A 20,776-nucleotide genomic window follows, 5' to 3' on the forward strand; every position below is an offset into this window, starting at 1 on the left:
ATGAGATCTTACCAATATTTAGTATTGTCAGAACTGAAACAATTTTAATTATTTTAATCACATCAAAATCATTGTTTTTACTCACGGATTGTTTCATTTTTTTGTGGAGTTTTATATAGCTCGAACTAGACACGAAGGTATCAGAGCGCTTTACATGAGCACCAGTTATGTTACAGACTGATTTGAACTGCTAACCAGCATTGACAACGCGAGTAGGTCTGGCTTGTTTGAATCGCATGTTCTGTGTGATAGGTCTGTATGCAATAGCACAATTCACAGAGGAGTGACTTAAACACTCGAAATTGTTACTGGAAGTGTGTCATTTCACATTAGAATGTCACTCATAACTGAAACCATAGAAACAATAACAAATAGGAATTAAAAGGCCAGTCTGGGAGAAGTCTGGTCTCCAGTTCTGCCCTTGCTGTCCTAGGCTTACTATCCTATATGCCCCAGGCACGAGCATCTGTTGTGTTCTGGACACATCTGTGCACCTCAATGGCATAACATAGCCCCCCTCCTCCACCCGCCAGACCCTGGCCTAAAACCTCTTGACTGAGTCCGGAGGGGGCCCCTCCCGGTACTTTGCAGAGTGTGGGGCGTGGCTCAAGTTTTGTTACATCACGGGTGCGCCTCAAGCGCGTGCAAGGCTCCGGCACTGAAGGCGCGCGTGACATGCCTCCAGTGTGTTTGCGTGTAGCGGGTCTAAATGCACAGTTTATGTGCAAGCTGTGTGTTTTGTTGTGTGAATGCCTGGGTGTGTTTATTTGTGTGCGCGCCTCTTTATGTGGCAAGGCGCCCCTTCTACTTGTATATATGGTGCGCTACGAGCCCGTGCTGGTTTGTGAAGAATTCCATCTAAGGCTGTTGAGATAATTCAGTGGCATTCATGCCACCGGATATGCTTGCAGGTCACCGGTTCGAATTCCAGGTAGATAAAAGAAGTGTGCCTAAAAGCTATTCACGTTATGATATGTGCTACATACACAGCAATTATTGAAATGAAACGCATATTTTAACTAGTATTTTGTATGAGTACTCGTGACCCAACAGCATGGTAGTGTTGATCGCTCCTAGTTTACTAACAAAAGCAAATTATATTAATGCATGTTCTAATTAAGATTGAAGTGGGTTGTCACGCTGCAAAGGAATGACTGAAGGGTTGTTGTTCAATTACACAGTCGCTCATGAAATATTCAAGTTACAAGCAGGAAGTGGGATAAGGGAGGGGGTGGCAAATGGTGTGCACTTTCGCGGCCGCTTTGATGTTCTCAGTGGCCGCGCGGCTCACTGAGAACATCAAAGCGGCCGCGAAAGTGATCAGCAGGCTGCCAAATGGTGCGCAAAGCCCGGCGCACATGCACTGTAGTTGGCGGCCTGAAAACACTGGTTTGCACTTCCAAATCCCCCTTTTACAAAAGCTCTTGCGAGAGCAGCGCTAAAGCGCTGTCTCAGGCGAGCCCTAAAAAAACGAGTCTGGTCCCTTTAAAAACAGCGCTGAGCCGACCTATGTGGGAGGCCCTGGAGGGTCGTGGCTCTTCCAGGTGCGTGGGAGACTGCAGAACATTCTGGGGGGAAGGCAGAAGGGGATCTCGAGGGAAGCGGAAAACAAAGAAGAGGGGCGCTAGGAGAAGGGCAAGAAGGAAAAGGACGTTTGTTTGCTTTTATGTTAATTTCTCCTTCTGAATGCCTTTAACATATGGTCGCTCCCTCTGGATTTCCCTTTCACTTGGGGACATACTTTCTTCCTCACTTCCTGTAGTGTACCATCACTTTCACCCGGTTCTTTTCCTTTTGGGCTGGTGAAATCCCTACTCCCTTCCCTGAATTAATTAGACACTGACAAAAGAAATACTCACCTCAGCCTTTCCTTTCTCCGAGGGAGAACGCTGGCCAGGAGGACTCTGCTCAAGGGACTGACGCCGAAGACCCTGAAGAGAAGAAGGAGACAAAATGAAGTGACTATATATATAGTGATCAAGGACGTTACTGTCCGAAACATGTTTGGCTCTTGTTTGGAGGGGGAGGCTGGCTCATCTGCTGTCTTCACGAAGGAGGTGTTAACTCCCCGGGTGCGGCCTTTCCTCAGAGGGCAACTCTATCTTGACTATGTTTTGCGGCCTGTCCGGTCGCGGAAAGGCCCCGCCGCACATACAGCGGATCCAGGGTTGTCGCACATGGTGACCCGGCAGGACCGAGGAGTACCCAACTGTGACCGACTCTGCTACTGGCGGATGGGCCAGTTTTTAACCTTCATCAAACCCACTGGGGTGAACATTGATTTAAAGGGTGGCGTCCAGCAGCACCCACTTGGATGTAAGGGACTACGCAAACCAGCATGCAATTCTGCGTACGCCGATCAGGCGAGACCTCTACGCCCACTGGGGCGTATCTAAATAAATTGAGGCATTGATCCCACCTGCTGCTGTCTGTCTTCTGTTGCCAGTGATCAAGGACGTTACTGTCCGAAACATGTTTGGCTCTTGTTTGGAGGGGGAGGCTGGCTCATCTGCTGTCTTCACGAAGGAGGTGTTAACTCCCCGGGTGCGGCCTTTCCTCAGAGGGCAACTCTATCTTGACTATGTTTTGCGGCCTGTCCGGTCGCGGAAAGGCCCCGCCGCACATACAGCGGATCCAGGGTTGTCGCACATGGTGACCCAGCAGGACCGAGGAGTACCCAACTGTGACCGACTCTGCTACTGGCGGATGGGCCAGTTTTTAACCTTCATCAAACCCACTGGGGTGAACATTGATTTAACGGGTGGCGTCCAGCAGCACCCACTTGGATGTAAGGGACTACGCAAACCAGCATGCAATTCTGCATACGCCGATCAGGCGAGACCTCAACGCCCACTGGGGCGTATTTAAATAAATTGAGGCATTGATCCCACCTGCTGCTGTCCGTCTTCTGTTGCCAGTGATCAAGGACGTTACTGTCCGAAACATGTTTGGCTCTTGTTTGGAGGGGGAGGCTGGCTCATCTGCTGTCTTCACGAAGGAGGTGTTAACTCCCCGGGTGCGGCCTTTCCTCAGAGGGCAACTCTATCTTGACTATGTTTTGCGGCCTGTCCGGTCGCGGAAAGGCCCCGCCGCACATACAGCGGATCCAGGGTTGTCGCACATGCTGACCCGGCAGGACCGAGGAGTACCCAACTGTGACCGACTCTGCTACTGGCGGATGGGCCAGTTTTTAACCTTCATCAAACCCACTGGGGTGAACATTGATTTAACGGGTGGCGTCCAGCAGCACCCACTTGGATGTAAGGGACTACGCAAACCAGCATGCAATTCTGCATACGCCGATCAGGCGAGACCTCAACGCCCACTGGGGCGTATCTAAATAAATTGAGGCATTGATCCCACCTGCTGCTGTCCGTCTTCTGTTGCCAGTGATCAAGGACGTTACTGTCCGAAACATGTTTGGCTCTTGTTTGGAGGGGGAGGCTGGCTCATCTGCTGTCTTCACGAAGGAGGTGTTAACTCCCCGGGTGCGGCCTTTCCTCAGAGGGCAACTCTATCTTGACTATGTTTTGCGGCCTGTCCGGTCGCGGAAAGGCCCCGCCGCACATACAGCGGATCCAGGGTTGTCGCACATGGTGACCCGGCAGGACCGAGGAGTACCCAACTGTGACCGACTCTGCTACTGGCGGATGGGCCAGTTTTTAACCTTCATCAAACCCACTGGGGTGAACATTGATTTAACGGGTGGCGTCCAGCAGCACCCACTTGGATGTAAGGGACTACGCAAACCAGCATGCAATTCTGCATACGCCGATCAGGCGAGACCTCAACGCCCACTGGGGCGTATCTAAATAAATTGAGGCATTGATCCCACCTGCTGCTGTCCGTCTTCTGTTGCCAGTGATCAAGGACGTTACTGTCCGAAACATGTTTGGCTCTTGTTTGGAGGGGGAGGCTGGCTCATCTGCTGTCTTCACGAAGGAGGTGTTAACTCCCCGGGTGCGGCCTTTCCTCAGAGGGCAACTCTATCTTGACTATGTTTTGCGGCCTGTCCGGTCGCGGAAAGGCCCCGCCGCACATACAGCGGATCCAGGGTTGTCGCACATGGTGACCCGGCAGGACCGAGGAGTACCCAACTGTGACCGACTCTGCTACTGGCGGATGGGCCAGTTTTTAACCTTCATCAAACCCACTGGGGTGAACATTGATTTAACGGGTGGCGTCCAGCAGCACCCACTTGGATGTAAGGGACTACGCAAACCAGCATGCAATTCTGCATACGCCGATCAGGCGAGACCTCAACGCCCACTGGGGCGTATCTAAATAAATTGAGGCATTGATCCCACCTGCTGCTGTCCGTCTTCTGTTGCCAGTGATCAAGGACGTTACTGTCCGAAACATGTTTGGCTCTTGTTTGGAGGGGGAGGCTGGCTCATCTGCTGTCTTCACGAAGGAGGTGTTAACTCCCCGGGTGCGGCCTTTCCTCAGAGGGCAACTCTATCTTGACTATGTTTTGCGGCCTGTCCGGTCGCGGAAAGGCCCCGCCGCACATACAGCGGATCCAGGGTTGTCGCACATGGTGACCCGGCAGGACCGAGGAGTACCCAACTGTGACCGACTCTGCTACTGGCGGATGGGCCAGTTTTTAACCTTCATCAAACCCACTGGGGTGAACATTGATTTAACGGGTGGCGTCCAGCAGCACCCACTTGGATGTAAGGGACTACGCAAACCAGCATGCAATTCTGCATACGCCGATCAGGCGAGACCTCAACGCCCACTGGGGCGTATCTAAATAAATTGAGGCATTGATCCCACCTGCTGCTGTCCGTCTTCTGTTGCCAGTGATCAAGGACGTTACTGTCCGAAACATGTTTGGCTCTTGTTTGGAGGGGGAGGCTGGCTCATCTGCTGTCTTCACGAAGGAGGTGTTAACTCCCCGGGTGCGGCCTTTCCTCAGAGGGCAACTCTATCTTGACTATGTTTTGCGGCCTGTCCGGTCGCGGAAAGGCCCCGCCGCACATACAGCGGATCCAGGGTTGTCGCACATGGTGACCCGGCAGGACCGAGGAGTACCCAACTGTGACCGACTCTGCTACTGGCGGATGGGCCAGTTTTTAACCTTCATCAAACCCACTGGGGTGAACATTGATTTAACGGGTGGCGTCCAGCAGCACCCACTTGGATGTAAGGGACTACGCAAACCAGCATGCAATTCTGCATACGCCGATCAGGCGAGACCTCAACGCCCACTGGGGCGTATCTAAATAAATTGAGGCATTGATCCCACCTGCTGCTGTCCGTCTTCTGTTGCCAGTGATCAAGGACGTTACTGTCCGAAACATGTTTGGCTCTTGTTTGGAGGGGGAGGCTGGCTCATCTGCTGTCTTCACGAAGGAGGTGTTAACTCCCCGGGTGCGGCCTTTCCTCAGAGGGCAACTCTATATTGACTATGTTTTGCGGCCTGTCCGGTCGCGGAAAGGCCCCGCCGCACATACAGCGGATCCAGGGTTGTCGCACATGGTGACCCGGCAGGACCGAGGAGTACCCAACTGTGACCGACTCTGCTACTGGCGGATGGGCCAGTTTTTAACCTTCATCAAACCCACTGGGGTGAACATTGATTTAACGGGTGGCTTCCAGCAGCACCCACTTGGATGTAAGGGACTACGCAAACCAGCATGCAATTCTGCATACGCCGATCAGGCGAGACCTCAACGCCCACTGGGGCGTATCTAAATAAATTGAGGCATTGATCCCACCTGCTGCTGTCCGTCTTCTGTTGCCAGTGATCAAGGACGTTACTGTCCGAAACATGTTTGGCTCTTGTTTGGAGGGGGAGGCTGGCTCATCTGCTGTCTTCACGAAGGAGGTGTTAACTCCCCGGGTGCGGCCTTTCCTCAGAGGGCAACTCTATCTTGACTATGTTTTGCGGCCTGTCCGGTCGCGGAAAGGCCCCGCCGCACATACAGCGGATCCAGGGTTGTCGCACATGGTGACCCGGCAGGACCGAGGAGTACCCAACTGTGACCGACTCTGCTACTGGCGGATGGGCCAGTTTTTAACCTTCATCAAACCCACTGGGGTGAACATTGATTTAACGGGTGGCGTCCAGCAGCACCCACTTGGATGTAAGGGACTACGCAAACCAGCATGCAATTCTGCATACGCCGATCAGGCGAGACCTCAACGCCCACTGGGGCGTATCTAAATAAATTGAGGCATTGATCCCACCTGCTGCTGTCCGTCTTCTGTTGCCAGTGATCAAGGACGTTACTGTCCGAAACATGTTTGGCTCTTGTTTGGAGGGGGAGGCTGGCTCATCTGCTGTCTTCACGAAGGAGGTGTTAACTCCCCGGGTGCGGCCTTTCCTCAGAGGGCAACTCTATCTTGACTGTGAATATATATATATATATATATCGTGAACAAGGTGGCGAGAGGCCATCGAAACGCGTTGATGTGAACTCATCAATAAAGAGCCGAATGAAACAATCCCCCTGGGAGTGCAGTGTGGTTTTTGCCGAGAACAACTTGAACCGTATGCTGAATATATATATATATATATATATATATATATATATATATATATATATATATATATATATATATATATATATATGTACTGGAAATTTTATCAGCAATGAAAGATTAACTCATCTCAAACTAAAACTTTGTATTACCTAATACCAACACCCCCCCCCTCCCCCGCATATTGAAATTTATCACACAGGGTAAGTCAAAGTGATACAGATTTGCGTGCAGACAGATCTAGTAGCAGAGCTGATGGGTCCGATTGGATCCGATCAGCATTAATTTAACCAATTTGGCTATAGAACTGACTGCCGTACTTACATGATTCAGACAGTTTTATCCGGAAATTCAAATTGACCCTGCTCCAACCCGATCCTACTTTCTGAGGATGAGGTAGCGGCAACCTGAAGAAGGGCAACATGAGTATCAACAGGAACTCATGCACATGCAACAGATAAATGTGAAGTGAACCTTAAGGCAGTGCATGTTCGGACTTGTAGGAGGAGCATTGTGGTGGAATGCTGTGGACGGAGACTTTATATAAGGAAAAGTAGAGCTGTTGTTCCGACGAAAGCAGGCACTTGGAGTGTTTAGACAATGTAAACCATATACCAGACATACCCATATACCACACTGTGCTGTGTCCATCAGATGTCTACGTAATGAGGAGACCCTATGAATAGTTTGGGGTCAAAACTTCGACAATACCCCCAATTGGTTGTCACTTACGATTAGTGAATAAAGGCATGGTTGATTCAGTTGAACTACCCTTTTCCCTCTATTTTGTTTGGATTAACATTTAACAGCCATTGGATTTTGTACAGTGTCTTGTATATTATACGTTGTAAATATGATCACTATGTGAGCTCTGCACCGTCACACTTTATTCACTTGTATTACTCTGCATTATATTATACTTCACATGGAATGATTTAATACAGTTGTGTCACACACTCAGATTAGCTTCCTAATATAATTCAGTTGGAACAGACCTGCATTATCAATTTGTTTTGGATTTCTCTAATGTCCTGGTGAGGTTTCCCTATGCAAATGAGTCCCAGGTGACCGTTTTCTTGAAGAATATGTTCTTCTCAGCAGCAGCAAATCTTCTTCAGTGGTCCTTCATCAAAAGTGTATCCGGCCTCGTTGAACTGTTGTTGGCTAGAGATTCCAGCTTCGTCCCACTAGACATTTGTGACTTTCAAAAAAGAGACTAAAGGGCCGATTACGATTGCAGGAGGCCCGTCACCGCCAGCCATGCGGTGGCGATCCTTCAGCAATCGGACCGCAAGATTCCCCCCACCACATTACGATGGCAGAGGGAATCACGCTCGAACCGTGGCGGGCACAAAGACCGTCCGCCATGGGACCGCCAAAAGCAATCTTACAGATTGCCTGGCGGATGTTCCAGATAGCCTAAAATGGTGGCGGTGCCTAGCAGGCACCGTCCACCAAATTAGGATGCTGGCTACAGCAAGCCTTTCCATGGCAGCGATGCCGTCATGCAAAGACTGGTGGGGATTTGTTACGGGGGCCCGTTGCGGGCCGCCCTTGTTTTGGCGGGAGTGCACTGGGGGATACCCATGGTACCCCCTACATTTCACAGCACTACGTGGCAGGCACCGTGTGGTGCCTGCCACGTAGTGCAGGAAAATGCACAACATGGTATTTTAACATCGCGGCGGGTCGTGCTGTCAGCAGCACCCGCCGCAATGTTAAAAAGCAAGATCCGACCGCCATGGTGGTGGTCGCATCCTGATCAGGTATGCGGGACCGCCGCATGCATGGCATGCATGACGGTAAGCGCCGACCGGGCCCTATCCACTGTTTGTATCTGACTAGTTTTTACCTTAAACTGTTAAAATTCATATCTCTGGTTCTACTAATTGGATTGTTGATGTTTTGGTGTCAAATAATCTTATTACAATTTACTCATAATTTATGAGAACACAGTGCATGGTAGAGTGGCAAGTTATAGTTAATGTTAATGTAGTGTGGCGAGTAGGGTGACAAGACTGAGTACTGAGATGTACGACATATTAAATTGAAGCTCGTGTGTAAATTATAATAAAAAAATATTTTATTGGTATTTCTCTGAACACAATAGCATGTACAGCATACAGAAGTACAATTACAGTTACATTCTCATTGGGCTTCCATCCCAACCTCACCAGGTGCCATTTCCTAGCACATACCTAGTGACTTGATGCAGTAACATGTACCACATACCAGGATCACAGCAATAAACAATTGAAAAAACATGTAACTATTTGTTTTTCCTTAACATTCACAATGCACGGTTGTGGTACAACAAATAACTTGCAGCTGTGCCACCCACCTTAGTGTCAGAACATAGCGACCATGTATCCAGTGAGTTCATGCCAGTGTATTAACAGTAGAATCATGTTTGGCTATAGAAGAGGGTCTCTTCAGGTTTAATCACTATCGGCCAGGACCCTCTCTCCAGGAGATCATCCAATATTGTGATCCTCCATATTTTGTCTGTAGGCAGGCCCCCATGCTGCCCCAGCCTCACTCACCTAATTCCAGGCCCTTCCATAGTGGTTCTCCCTTCAGTTCTCTTCACAGCTCACTGCGGCCTTACCTCTCCACCCACCGAGAGTGGTGTCTCCCTTTCTGGCAAAGCCACATTCAGTGCCTCACCCTGAACTGCCCCTCCCTCTTCAGTTATGTCCTGTGTCATGCACTCCCACACTTGACTATGGTCCTCCAAGCGTTCAGCCTTGGGGACTTTTTTCATTCGTTTCAGTTCTGCCCTAGACCACTCCTCGAGGGTCCTGGACCATGCCCAAATCGTGGGCCCAGTAGTAGAGAGCTACCTGATGGTGACCCTGAATTTCACGTAAGAGATCCAGTTGGGAAAACCTATAATGGACCCTATCTTCTTTGGGGGGATGGGATAAGGACCAGTAAACAGTGTTTAATCATAGCCTCAAGCTGAATATGGGTGGCGTGTGCAGAGGAAAAGGAACAAATGATGGATGGAATGCTGAACAATGCAAACATTTACCCCCAGTCACAAAGATCTGGGTTTAATCCATCGTTCTTTTGTTCATCACACGACCCCAGTTTAGACCCAACCAGCAAATCAGTCATAACCCTGTTTCTCATGTGAACAGTCCAGCTCGAATTGCCAAGCCAGATTTGGGTGGTGTGTGTCAGGTGATCAAGGGCCTCCCACCAATAGGGGGAAACTTGTCTCAGCCCCATAGCATGTGTGTGAAGCCTGCTCCGCCTCCTTTGCAGCACGGACACTCATCCGTGCAGGTAGGGTACATTGTACTGAGTTGCGTGGGGGCCAGGTATGCGTGATGGAGAACATAAAAGTGAGCCAGCTGAACCATGCGTTACAAGACATTTCTTTCACCAGAGTGCAGGCCCTGTTCCACTCAGCCTCTGTAAGGGGTTCCGGCAGTTCTGCCTCCCAACCCTCCAGGGTACGATACATGGTATGCAGATGATCTTACCTTAAGGGTATATGTGAGAAACCAGCCCTCTGGAGGAGCAAAGCTCTAACAGCACTCCCACCATGCTCGATTCTGTCAGTGTAGCAGGGAAATCCTCCTACAATCCCCTCACAACCCTGGTCAGTGCCGCAAACTGCAAGAACTGTCCCGGCCCACCTCAAACATTTCCTGTGCCCCTTGAAATGTGAGGCAACCGTCTGCCGGGTATAGGTCCCTCAAAAGACACACAATTGATGGACTGAATGCAGAACAAATCAAAACATTCACCCCCAGTCAAGAGATCTGGGTTAAATCCATCATTCTTTTGCTCATCATGCCACCCCAGTTCAGACCTGGCCATATGCAAATCAGTCTTGACCCTGTGCCTCATGGGAACAGTCCAGCCCGAACTGTTTCCAGTCCAGGGAGGACCTGGCTTGGCAGTTCTGGCTGGACTGTTCCCATGAGGCACAGGGTCAAGACTGATTTGCATATGTCTGGGTTCAAACTGAAATGGCATAGTGAGCAAAAAACGATGGATCTAGGCCCAGATCTCTGTACTGGGGTGAATGTATGACATTGTTCTGCATTCTGTCCATCAACTGTTGTTTTTGCATTTGTCACCCCGAGTGGGACGGTTATGCTCAGAAGTGAGTGCCGTGCTCTCCATGCCACTGGAATCAAGCTATCCTGGCTGAAGAGGGGTGAAACCCCGAAACCGGTCATAGGATGCTTGTTTCCAGTCCAGGGAGGACCTGGCTTGGCAGTTCGGGCTGGACTGTTCCCATGAGGCACAGGGTCAAGACTGATTTGCATATGTCTGGGTTCAAACTGGAATGGCATAGTGAGCAAAAAAACGATGGATCTAGGCCCAGATCTCTGTACTGGGATGAATGTATGACATTGTTCTGCATTCTGTCCATCAACTGTTGTTTTTGCATTTGTCACCCCGAGTGGGACGGGTATGCTCAGAAGTGAGTCCCGTGCTCTCCATGCCACTGGAATCAAGCTATCCTGGCTGAAGAGGGGTGAAACCCCGAAACCGGTCCTAGGATGCTTGTTTCCAGTCCAGGGAGGACCTGGCTTGGCAGTTCGGGCTGGACTGTTCCCATGAGGCACAGGGTCACAACTGATATGCAGATGTCTGGGCTCAAACTGGAATGGCATGGTGAGCAAAAAAAACGATGGGTCTAGGCCTAGATCTCTGTACTGGGGTGAATGTATGACATTGTTCTGCATTCTGTCCATCAACTGTTGTTTTGGTATAGGTCCCCCAACATCTCGCATTCCCCCTCTTTGCAATGTGTATAAACATCTTGGAAGGAATACCATTTTACCTAAGTAAATCCTGACAGTCACCAACAGCTGCAGTGTTTGCCAGAACATCGCAGAGGCTTGAAGCCCAGCTAGTTCCCTAACCATATTTAGGGACTATTGTCTATCTACTTCATGTGCAATTTGGATCCCCAGGTATCTGAACGCCTCTAGCTCCCAACGCAGCCCAATCTGCGGTAGTGCCTCAGAGGGTCGCCCCTCCAGCTCTGCCAGTGGGAACCTCAGTGATTTCCCCTGATTGACTCGGAGACCAGAAGCCCAAGTAAATCCTTGCAGCTCCTGCATAATTAGTGGCACCAAAACCTCTGGTTGCTGTAAGTGCACCAGGACATCATCCACATACAAAGAAATCAGGTGGTCCCTTGCTCCCAACCATATGGCCAAGCCCCCAACTCGGTCCGTATGCGGATTGCGAGTGGCTCCACCACCAGGGCAAACAGCAGCACAGCAAGTGGGCAGCCCTGCATTGTGCCCCGTTCTATAGGCTAAGCCTCTGAGATATAGCCGCTTCACCTTACCATTGCCGAAGGATCAATATACATCAGGAATACCGATTTCTTCAGAAACCCTGGACCAAATGCCATTCGCCATAAAATCGCCTAGAGGAAATCCCAGTCCAGGGTATTGAAAGTCCTTTCTGTACTCAGGGATCTCAGCGCTCCTTCTGGGGGTGAGCCCGGCACGGATTTCATGATATGAGTTAGTCAGGTGTAGGTTCAAGAAAGTGCTGCGCGGGGAGGAGCCAAGATGGCGACCGGAGCAGACGCTTGAGCGCTCGGCTCCGTCGGCCCGTGGCCTCGGACTACTATCCTGATGCCCATCCTCGCCGAATTTCGAGGTGCGACGTATGCGAAGGCGCGCTGACCGCGCTGCCGCTTTCCCGGAGTCTCAGCCCGCCCGGATGCCCGAGTTGTGGGTGCTTTTGTCCTCTGCACTAAACCCCTGCGCCATTATGGCCTTTGCCGGCCCCCTGGAAACTCCGCAGTTACCGGACCAGCTACCGCTAACCTGAGCCCCGCGGTCCCGATTTCACCTCGCACCACGGATCGTTGCCGGATGAGCCCGGGGAGAGACGGCCGGACACCTTCTGCACCCTGTGCCTGACGGGCTGGAGCTGTGGGGTGGGCCCCGGTGCGGCGGGTCTCCTGCCCCGCTCTGAGGACCGCGCTGTGGGAGGCGGCTGACCCCCTTCACCTATTGCCTAGCCGGCGGCAAAGAGAACCTGCGAGAAGAGAAGCGACGGTCGGCCTTCCCTGCTGCGGCGTAGACCTGAGGGGAGTGGACTCCTTGCCACGACCCCCCCCCCGGCCTTTGCAACGTATAGCGGCAAAACATGGCGTTGAGTGCCTGCTCGCGGCTGGGGGGTGATACTCCGGTCTCGCCCGCTGCCCACTTTGCCCTACCTCTTCCGGACACCAGCTCCACAGTGCCGTCCCGGATTGCTGCCGATGTGGGGGCCCGGCTTCCGCTGACATGCGGCTCCGTACTGGCTGTCCTGCGGGACTTTCAACTACAAATGTGCGCTGGCCTACAGGCGCTGAGTGAGCGGTTTGACCCCATACTGTCGGCTGCGGGTCGTGAGCGCTTTGTTTGTCATCCACAGGGCGTGGGTCTCCCGGTGCTTTGGTCCTCTTGCGGGGACACAACGGCGGTGTATGATTGTGCTGCACTGGTGCCTTCATCCGGCGTTCCCGGCACCCGGGATCCACCGCTCTCCACCTCAACTGCGGATACTTTGTCCCCCTGGTCATGGCTGCCTGCTTCATTGTTGCCTGCCTCACCGCGTCCGCAAGAGTATCCTGCTGAGCGACACCTAACGGCTTCGAGGACCCGTCCACGGTGGCCTACTGCTTCCTTTTTGTGGAACTCCTGTTCTTTACGTGCCAGGTTTGGATTTTATGTGGTGCAAAGAGGGACCTCAATGGATGGTCGGCGGCCATTTCGTGATCCTACTTCACCATCCTCTCACAAGCGGCCATCTTGTCTTTGTCTGCTCGGGACACGGGGCCTTCATGTAGGGGCTGGTTTAATCCCAAGCCCGCGATCGGGCCAGGGCTAGATTGACTTCTATCGCCAGGGTTCATGGACGGGCTGGCCTGGGACGGGAACTGTATGTATGTTTTGTGCGCACTCGTCGTGATTTGTCTTCCTTCGCTTAAATTGTGGTGACATGGTATCTTCGCATGCAGTTGTTTAGCGTAGTGGGCTCTCAGTTTGTGGAGGCCATAACTGGCTGATGGTTTGGGGCGCTCTGGTGTCCCGTGGGCTCCTCCCCACCTTCTCTTCTTTTCTGTTTTCTTAGTCTCTTTATTCTATTCCTACTTTCTTTCTTGTCTATATTTCGGGTTCATTGGGCGACAGGCACTATGCCGGGGGGGGGGTAGGCCGTAGCCTCCGCATTGGTGTAGGGTGGGGGGGTAATACTCTGTTCTTAATTAGTTCTATGGGCCTTTTTCTTTTATGTCTCTGTGCTCTACTTGCCTCGATTCGGGGTCCGGGTGTGGGGTGGATCGAGTGGGGGCGGCTCTGGAGGGGTGCGTACTTGCTCATGTGACTATCCTGATATATCTCTGCACCCCCTCACTGCTTGAGATTTTACTTCCATTGTTGGTTTTACTGATGTTGCTGCTCTCCCGTGTGGTGAAGCTATCTTGCGGTCTCGAATCTCCTTTGTTCTTATTCTTCACTGACCCTTTTTTCCCTGATACAATTATCTTAAAACTTAAAATTAACCTTCACTTCTCCTTCCCCGGGTGTCAAAGATATCTCCAGTATGTAACTCATAACTCGTTGCTAATCTTGACCGTTGACGCACGGGGGATGTAATGTGGGTATCAGTGCTTTACTGTATCGTGGCCGGCCTGACGGTTGTAGGCCCGTATTTGTTCTTTTAAGATGCACGAATAAAGGTTTTTTAAAAAAAAAAAAAAAAAAAAAAAAGAAAGTGCTGCGCTGTGGAATAAACCTGCACTGATAGTCATGGATCAAACTGGGGATCACTGCTCATAGGCTGCTAGCCATGGCTTTCGCTAGCACCTTGGCATCAGTGTTAATCATGGCAACGGGTGGTGGGACACATGTGCTCCGTGTTACACTCCAGTTTTGCCAACATGATGATGAGGGCTTCCAGCATAGATTTCGACAGGGTCCCCAGCCATCGGGCCTCGTGGAATACCTTCAAAATTCACACCAACAGCAGATCCGGGTAGCTCTGATAGAACTTGGGAGGTAGGCCGTCAAGGCCCGGGGACTTACATTGAGGCATACCACTAATGTCCACCTGCAGTTCCTCCCTAGAGACGTCCACATCTAAGGCCGCCGCCTGTTCAACAGTTAGAGTCGGGAGTCACACGCTAGCCAAAATATTTTACCTCGCCGCATCTGCCTGATCAGCCTGCCGCTTATAGAGTGCCAACAGGTGGCGCCACCGCTCACCATTTATTGCTGCCTGCGTATGTACCATGCCACCTCAATTGCCAGTCAATGCCATTATTACAGGTGAAGAACCTTCACGCCGCAAAAGCCAAGCTAAGAGCCTGCCCGGCTTGTCCCCCTCTCGATGCAGGCACTGCCTGTATTCCTTTCTAGTGAATATATCCAGGTTGTCCCAGATTTCCCCTACGGTGCGCCTGTGTTTCCTCATCAACAGAGGGATTGCCTGAATTGTTACTTTGCAGGTTGGCTAGTTTCTGCTCTTGTTCCCTGAGTTTCCTCTGCAACATGCGTTTGACTCCGTATGTGTTTGTGAGATGTTGTAATCTATGCCTGGTATTCCGCATACTGTACTTCCTTTTACATAGTTGGTATCTTTCCCTGCCTCCCTAGTTACCTTGTTCCCCTGCCATACCTCCCCTCCTTTTCCCTCACCCTTGGTACTTCCCTACCTTAGAATGTTAGAGTGAAACTCACCTTAGAATGTTGGTGTGCCTCAGTTGCCAGCTGGGGCCTGAGGATCTGGCCTGAATGAACGACTTCTCTTCATCTTCCTGTGTCAGGAGTTCATTCTAACAATTTGGCGATGATTTTGCTGCACTGGGGGCAGCTCCAGATCCTCTCCCTGTTTCTTCTACACCAGCTGAAGGTCCACTTATATACCTGAACTTTGTTGGACTCCCACATTTGTTCCTGTTAACTTTCTGGTGAGTGAAGGCTCGAGATAATTTCGCTTGTTCCACGTTATCCAGCTGAGCAAGCTCTCTGCCTTATGCTCCACGTCCTCCTTTGGGCGCCTTTAGTGACTGTGTGTCTGTTGGGGCAGTGATTCCACGCGTGTGCAGAGCGCTGTTAAGTGTTAATCCATTCACGCCAGTGCCGTTTTCAGCTGCGTGTTGTTTCCTCAGCTGTTTACAGTCCGAGTGTGAGAGGAGCGCCTTGGTGTTGGCTTGTTCCTGTGCTCCAGTGGGTGCCATTTGGAAGCTACGCGTCTCTCCTCTCACCCCCAGGAAGTTGTGTGATTATTAAAGTGCTCCACATTCCTCGGAGGAAGTTATTCGCAGCATTTGTATTGAGAGGATTTCCTTGACTACTGTTCGTTTTCTGTGCGGAAGGTTGCGCCGTCCTGTTGAGATGCTTGCTCTCACTTCACCCATGTAGCCTTTGTTATGAGAAGGGCGCCCGTTTTCGTCAGCTGCGCTCACCAGAACTTGTGGCGATTTAAGAAGCCCTCGCGTTTCTACTGGTGCCACTCCTGTCAGCTAATTTTCTCAACCGGTGCCGCTCTTTCAGCTGCCTTTAGTGTGATGTGGTGAAGCCTCCTCGGCCGGAAATTCTTTCAACTTCCCCGCGGGAGCTGAATCGTCATCGCAGCAGTTAACAGCCTTCACTCCTGGCAAGCGCTCAGCTGTCTGTCTCTCAGCGAGCGTTCGTCAGCTGTTACCTCAGCGAAGGTATCCATTTTGACAACGCCTCAGCTCGCAGTGGGAACTAATTAAATACGCTGTGGGGGGTAGCTTCGTTCTCCTCCTGCTTCATTCTCCTTATACCATTCCATTATGATGTTATATTTTGTATAGTTCATATTTTTCGCATATTAGTTGCTTTTTCTAATCAGTAATATTTTATTACTCAGAGTATTATTGTCATTTAAATTCTCTACAGAATTTCTGCCCAAGTTTTTTTTTCTTTCTTCTTTCTTTCTTTTTCCTTCTCTTGTCATTTTTCTTCTCTCATATTCTCCTCCTTTCTACTGCTGCCTTTTCCTTGTTATTTTCTTATCTTTTCTCTCCTATAATGGCATCATTTGCTATGTCTCAACCTCCCTCGTTCTTGAATGAAGAAGGTGAACCACTCATTCCTTGGAAGAGATGGGTGAATCTTTTTGAATCTTATCTAATTGCTATTAGGGGGACACATTTTCTTCGGTGCGCAAACAGCATATTTTGTTACATAATTTGGGTAAACATGCGAGATAAATTTTTGATGATCGTCCTGACATTGTAATTGAAGGTGAAAGTGGAAGCGAGGATGCTCACAGAGATCCTCAACAAGATGTATATCAAAATACCCTTATAAAATTAGAAATTCAATTTGGAGAGAAGATCAATGTACTACTAGAACGCCATACATTTTTCTCCTGGTCACAAGGGAAGAATGAAAAGGTGGTTAATTACATTGCAGTGTTAGGAGGGTTAGCTTCTACCTGTGAGTTCGGTACATTAATGGAATCTCTTATTAGAGATCAATTGGTGAGGTGTACTTCTGACAAGGAAATCCAAGAGAAATTATTAGCTGATGTTCCTGATTTGAAACAAGCAGTCGACATTGTAAAAAGCATTGAGCATACAGCATTTTGTATGAATGAAATGAAAGATGCTGCAGAGGTCAAACACATCAATGACAATTGTGTACGTAAGGTGTCAACTAAGGATGATAAGAACAAAGTATCTTCCACTGAACATATAAAACAGAAAACTGAAGTTTCAAAATTTAAATGTTTCCGTTGTGGTAATCCCAATCATTTGGCCAACAACGTAAGATGTCCAGCTAGGAATGTTACATGCAGGAAATGCAACAAACGTGGTCATTTCTCTAAAGTTTGCAATGATATAACTCACATGGTTCACAGTGAGACAGTGACAAATGAAGACATTATATTCCAGGTTGCAGACCCCAACGAATCATCTAACAGTAACTACCCTAAATGTAAAATTCTCCTTGATGATGTTCCATATATGGTATTTGCAAACTCATGTTCCCCTTATATCCTTATCAATGAAGCTACATTCAAGGCCAACTCAGGAAGCAAGGATTATGAAATGTTGCCCCCCGGATGTGAATCCAGGTGGTTACAACCATGATCCTATACACTTAGTGGGAATGCTTGTTATGCAGATCAACTTCAAAGACAGGGCTACTGTGGGGAAAGTTTACATTACAAGAAATGGGTCGAATTTATTAGGGTGGAAACACCAAAAAGATCTTGGGATAAAATTGGACCCCAATGCTTCAGAACCTGTGTATTTGGTTGAGAGAGCTGGCGTAGGGAAAGAAGTGTGTGAAGAATTTCCAGAAGTATTTTCAGACAAGTTGGGTCTGCTGAAGGGTTTCTTACATAAAATTGAGTTGAAGAAACAACACAAACCAGCTGTCCACAAATCTAGATCTATCCCCTTACTTATAAGAGACCCTCTCACAAAAGAATTAGAGAGATTAGAAACTTGTGGTGTGATTGAGAGAATTGAAAGCTCGGAGTGGTTAGCTCACATAGTAGTCGCATCTAAGGAAGGAGGGAAAGGTATCCACCTATGTGTGGATCTTAGGGATCTTAACTCCAACATTTGGGTGGATAGACACCCTCTTCCCAACATTAACAAGATGCTCAGTGTAATACATGGTGCCAAATATTTCAGAGTCCTATATCTTTCCGCAGTGTACCATCAGGTAGATCTACACCCTGATTCCAAAGCCCTCACATCCTTCATAACACCGTTTGGAGCCTACCAATTTAGCAGAATGCCGTTAGGTTTGGCATCAGCCGCGGCAGTGTTCCAACGAATAATGCAACACATTTTCAAGGAATTGGACAAAGTGTTGTGTTTCCAGGACGACATCCTGATATATGGGGAGTCAGAAATGGAACACAACAAGATCCTAAGAGAGGTTCTTGGTAAACTAAGCAAAGCAGGTTTCACCACTCACAAAGACAAGTGTAAAATAGGTGTGAAGTCTGTAGTGTACCTGGGCCATACCATCTCTGGTGAAGGAATGAGAACTAAAACCAGCTTGATGGATTCGGTCAAGCTTGCCCCAGGTCCCACCAACAAGGATGAACTTAAATCCTTTTTGGGCCTGGTAGAGTACATGTCTAAGTTTGTGGAAAATCGTGCGGGACATGTACACTCCCGAAGAGAATTGTTAAAAAAAGGAACCCCTATTAATTGGAATTCCCAATGTCAAAGTGACTTCACTTATATCAAACAAGCCATAATAAAAGCTCCCACTTTAGGTATGTTCGATCCTAGTGCCAAGACAACCTTGACAACGGATGCAAGCATGAAAGGTCTAGGAGCTTCACTCACTCAAATGGTAAATGGAAAAGAGAGAGTGATAGCATTTGCTTCGAGGTCATTGAAAGAGCATGAATGTAACTATTCCACGATCGAGAAAGAGGCCCTGCTTGCTTTTGGGCTATAAACCATTTCACATTTTTCTTATGGGGAATTCCCTTTATTCTTCGTTCAGATCACAAACCTTTACTTCCCATGTTCTCCACAAAAAGCATTGAAAGGGCCACTCCTCGCATCTCTAAGTGGGTGTTAGGCTTACAAGGTTTCACTTATACCGTGTGTTACGTTTCAGGTGACAAGAACCTAATAGCAGACTGTTTGTCGAGATTTCCCATTTCCAATGAGGATTCGCAATTTAACCCTCCAGATGAAACCATACTTGCAATTGAAATTCCAGCCATTAACAAGGAAGAATGAGAGAAAGGGTTACAAGAAGACACTGTTCTAATGGAGCTAAAAATATGATCTGCAAAGGATGGCCCAGAACTATCAAAGATCTTCCAGAGAATCTCAAGTCTTTCTGGGTGGTGAGAGATGAATAATCAATAATTGGGGATCAAATCTACAGAGGCAACAGAATTGTTCCACTCACTAACATGCTAGAACGTATCATAGAGGTGGCACATGAGGGACATCCAGGAAGGAGTATGACCAAAAGTAAAATTAGACAAGACTATTGGTTCCCCAACATGGACTATATGGTGGAAAGAATAGTAAAAGACTGCCTATCCTGTGGATCATGTGACAAGTCCAAAGTCACTCACAAGGCGCCCCTCATTCCAGTGTCAGTTCCTTCCAAACCTTGGGACAAACTGTGTTTGGACATTATAGGGCCTTTAAACCTACTAAATGTTTCTCAAAGATTCATGTTCGTGCTCATTGACTATCATTCACATTGGATCTCTACGAAAATGGTTTCCTCCATCACCACATCATCTCTCGTTCAATTTCTGAAGGATGTTTTCTTGAAAGAAGGGATACTCAGTACCCTTGTCACAGAAAACGGTGTTCAATTTACATCAGATGACATGACGCAGTTCTTGTCCAAATTAGCCATCTCACACGTGAAAACTCCTCTATATTGTCCAAAAGCTAATGGTCTGGTGGAAAGGGCCAATAGAATGATAAAGAACACCATTCAAATGGCTCTTACATCACATGAACCCATAGAAGAAGCCATGAGCTATGGTCATATCACACCTCTCCCAATGCCATTTCAGGGGTTTCTCCATTTGTGTCTCTGAAAGGGAGGAATCCAGGTTCTAAACTCACTCCCAATTGGCTAAATGGTGGTAGTCCTGTCTGGGTAGATAGGGAGTCAGTCATGGAGAAAGTTGGACAACTGATTACAAAGCTAAATACGACCAGAAGTGGGGAACTACCAGTAAGGAATGGTTTGTAGGCCAATGGGTAGTTATCAAAAGACCCCATGTAGGTCGTTTCAGAGTATCGTCATTCTCCAAACCTCAAAGAATCCAACGTGTAAATAGTAACTCAGTAGTATTGGAAGATGGTAGCAGTTGGTGCATGGACGATATTGCTTGCTGCCTCAAAGTTCGTATTCCTATGTCTACTATGAAAGAAAGTCAGGATGACTCGTTCTCTAACAGGCAACAGCCTAGGGATGTCAGAACACGTTGTCCACCATGGTGGCAAGAGGACTATGAAATGTGATAAAATGTGTTGCTTTACTGTTTTTAGGGCTTTCATTTGTACAATCTACTATGATGCAATTGTTCTCTCCCTATTCAAGGGAGGTGTGTTGTAATCTATGCCTGGTATTCCGCATGTTGTACTTTCTTTTACATAGTTGGTATCATCCCCTGCCTCCCTAGTTACCTTGTTTCCCTGCCATACCTCCCCTCCTTCTCCCTCACCCTTGGTACGTCCCTGCCTTAGAATGTTAGAGTGAAGCTAACCTTAGAATGTTGGTGTTGCTCAGTTGCCAGCTGGTGCCTGAGGATCTGGTCTGAATAA

This window comes from Triturus cristatus, chromosome 3_2 (assembly GCF_964204655.1).
Source record: "Triturus cristatus chromosome 3_2, aTriCri1.1, whole genome shotgun sequence".
In the NCBI taxonomy this organism is placed as follows: domain Eukaryota; kingdom Metazoa; phylum Chordata; class Amphibia; order Caudata; family Salamandridae; genus Triturus; species Triturus cristatus.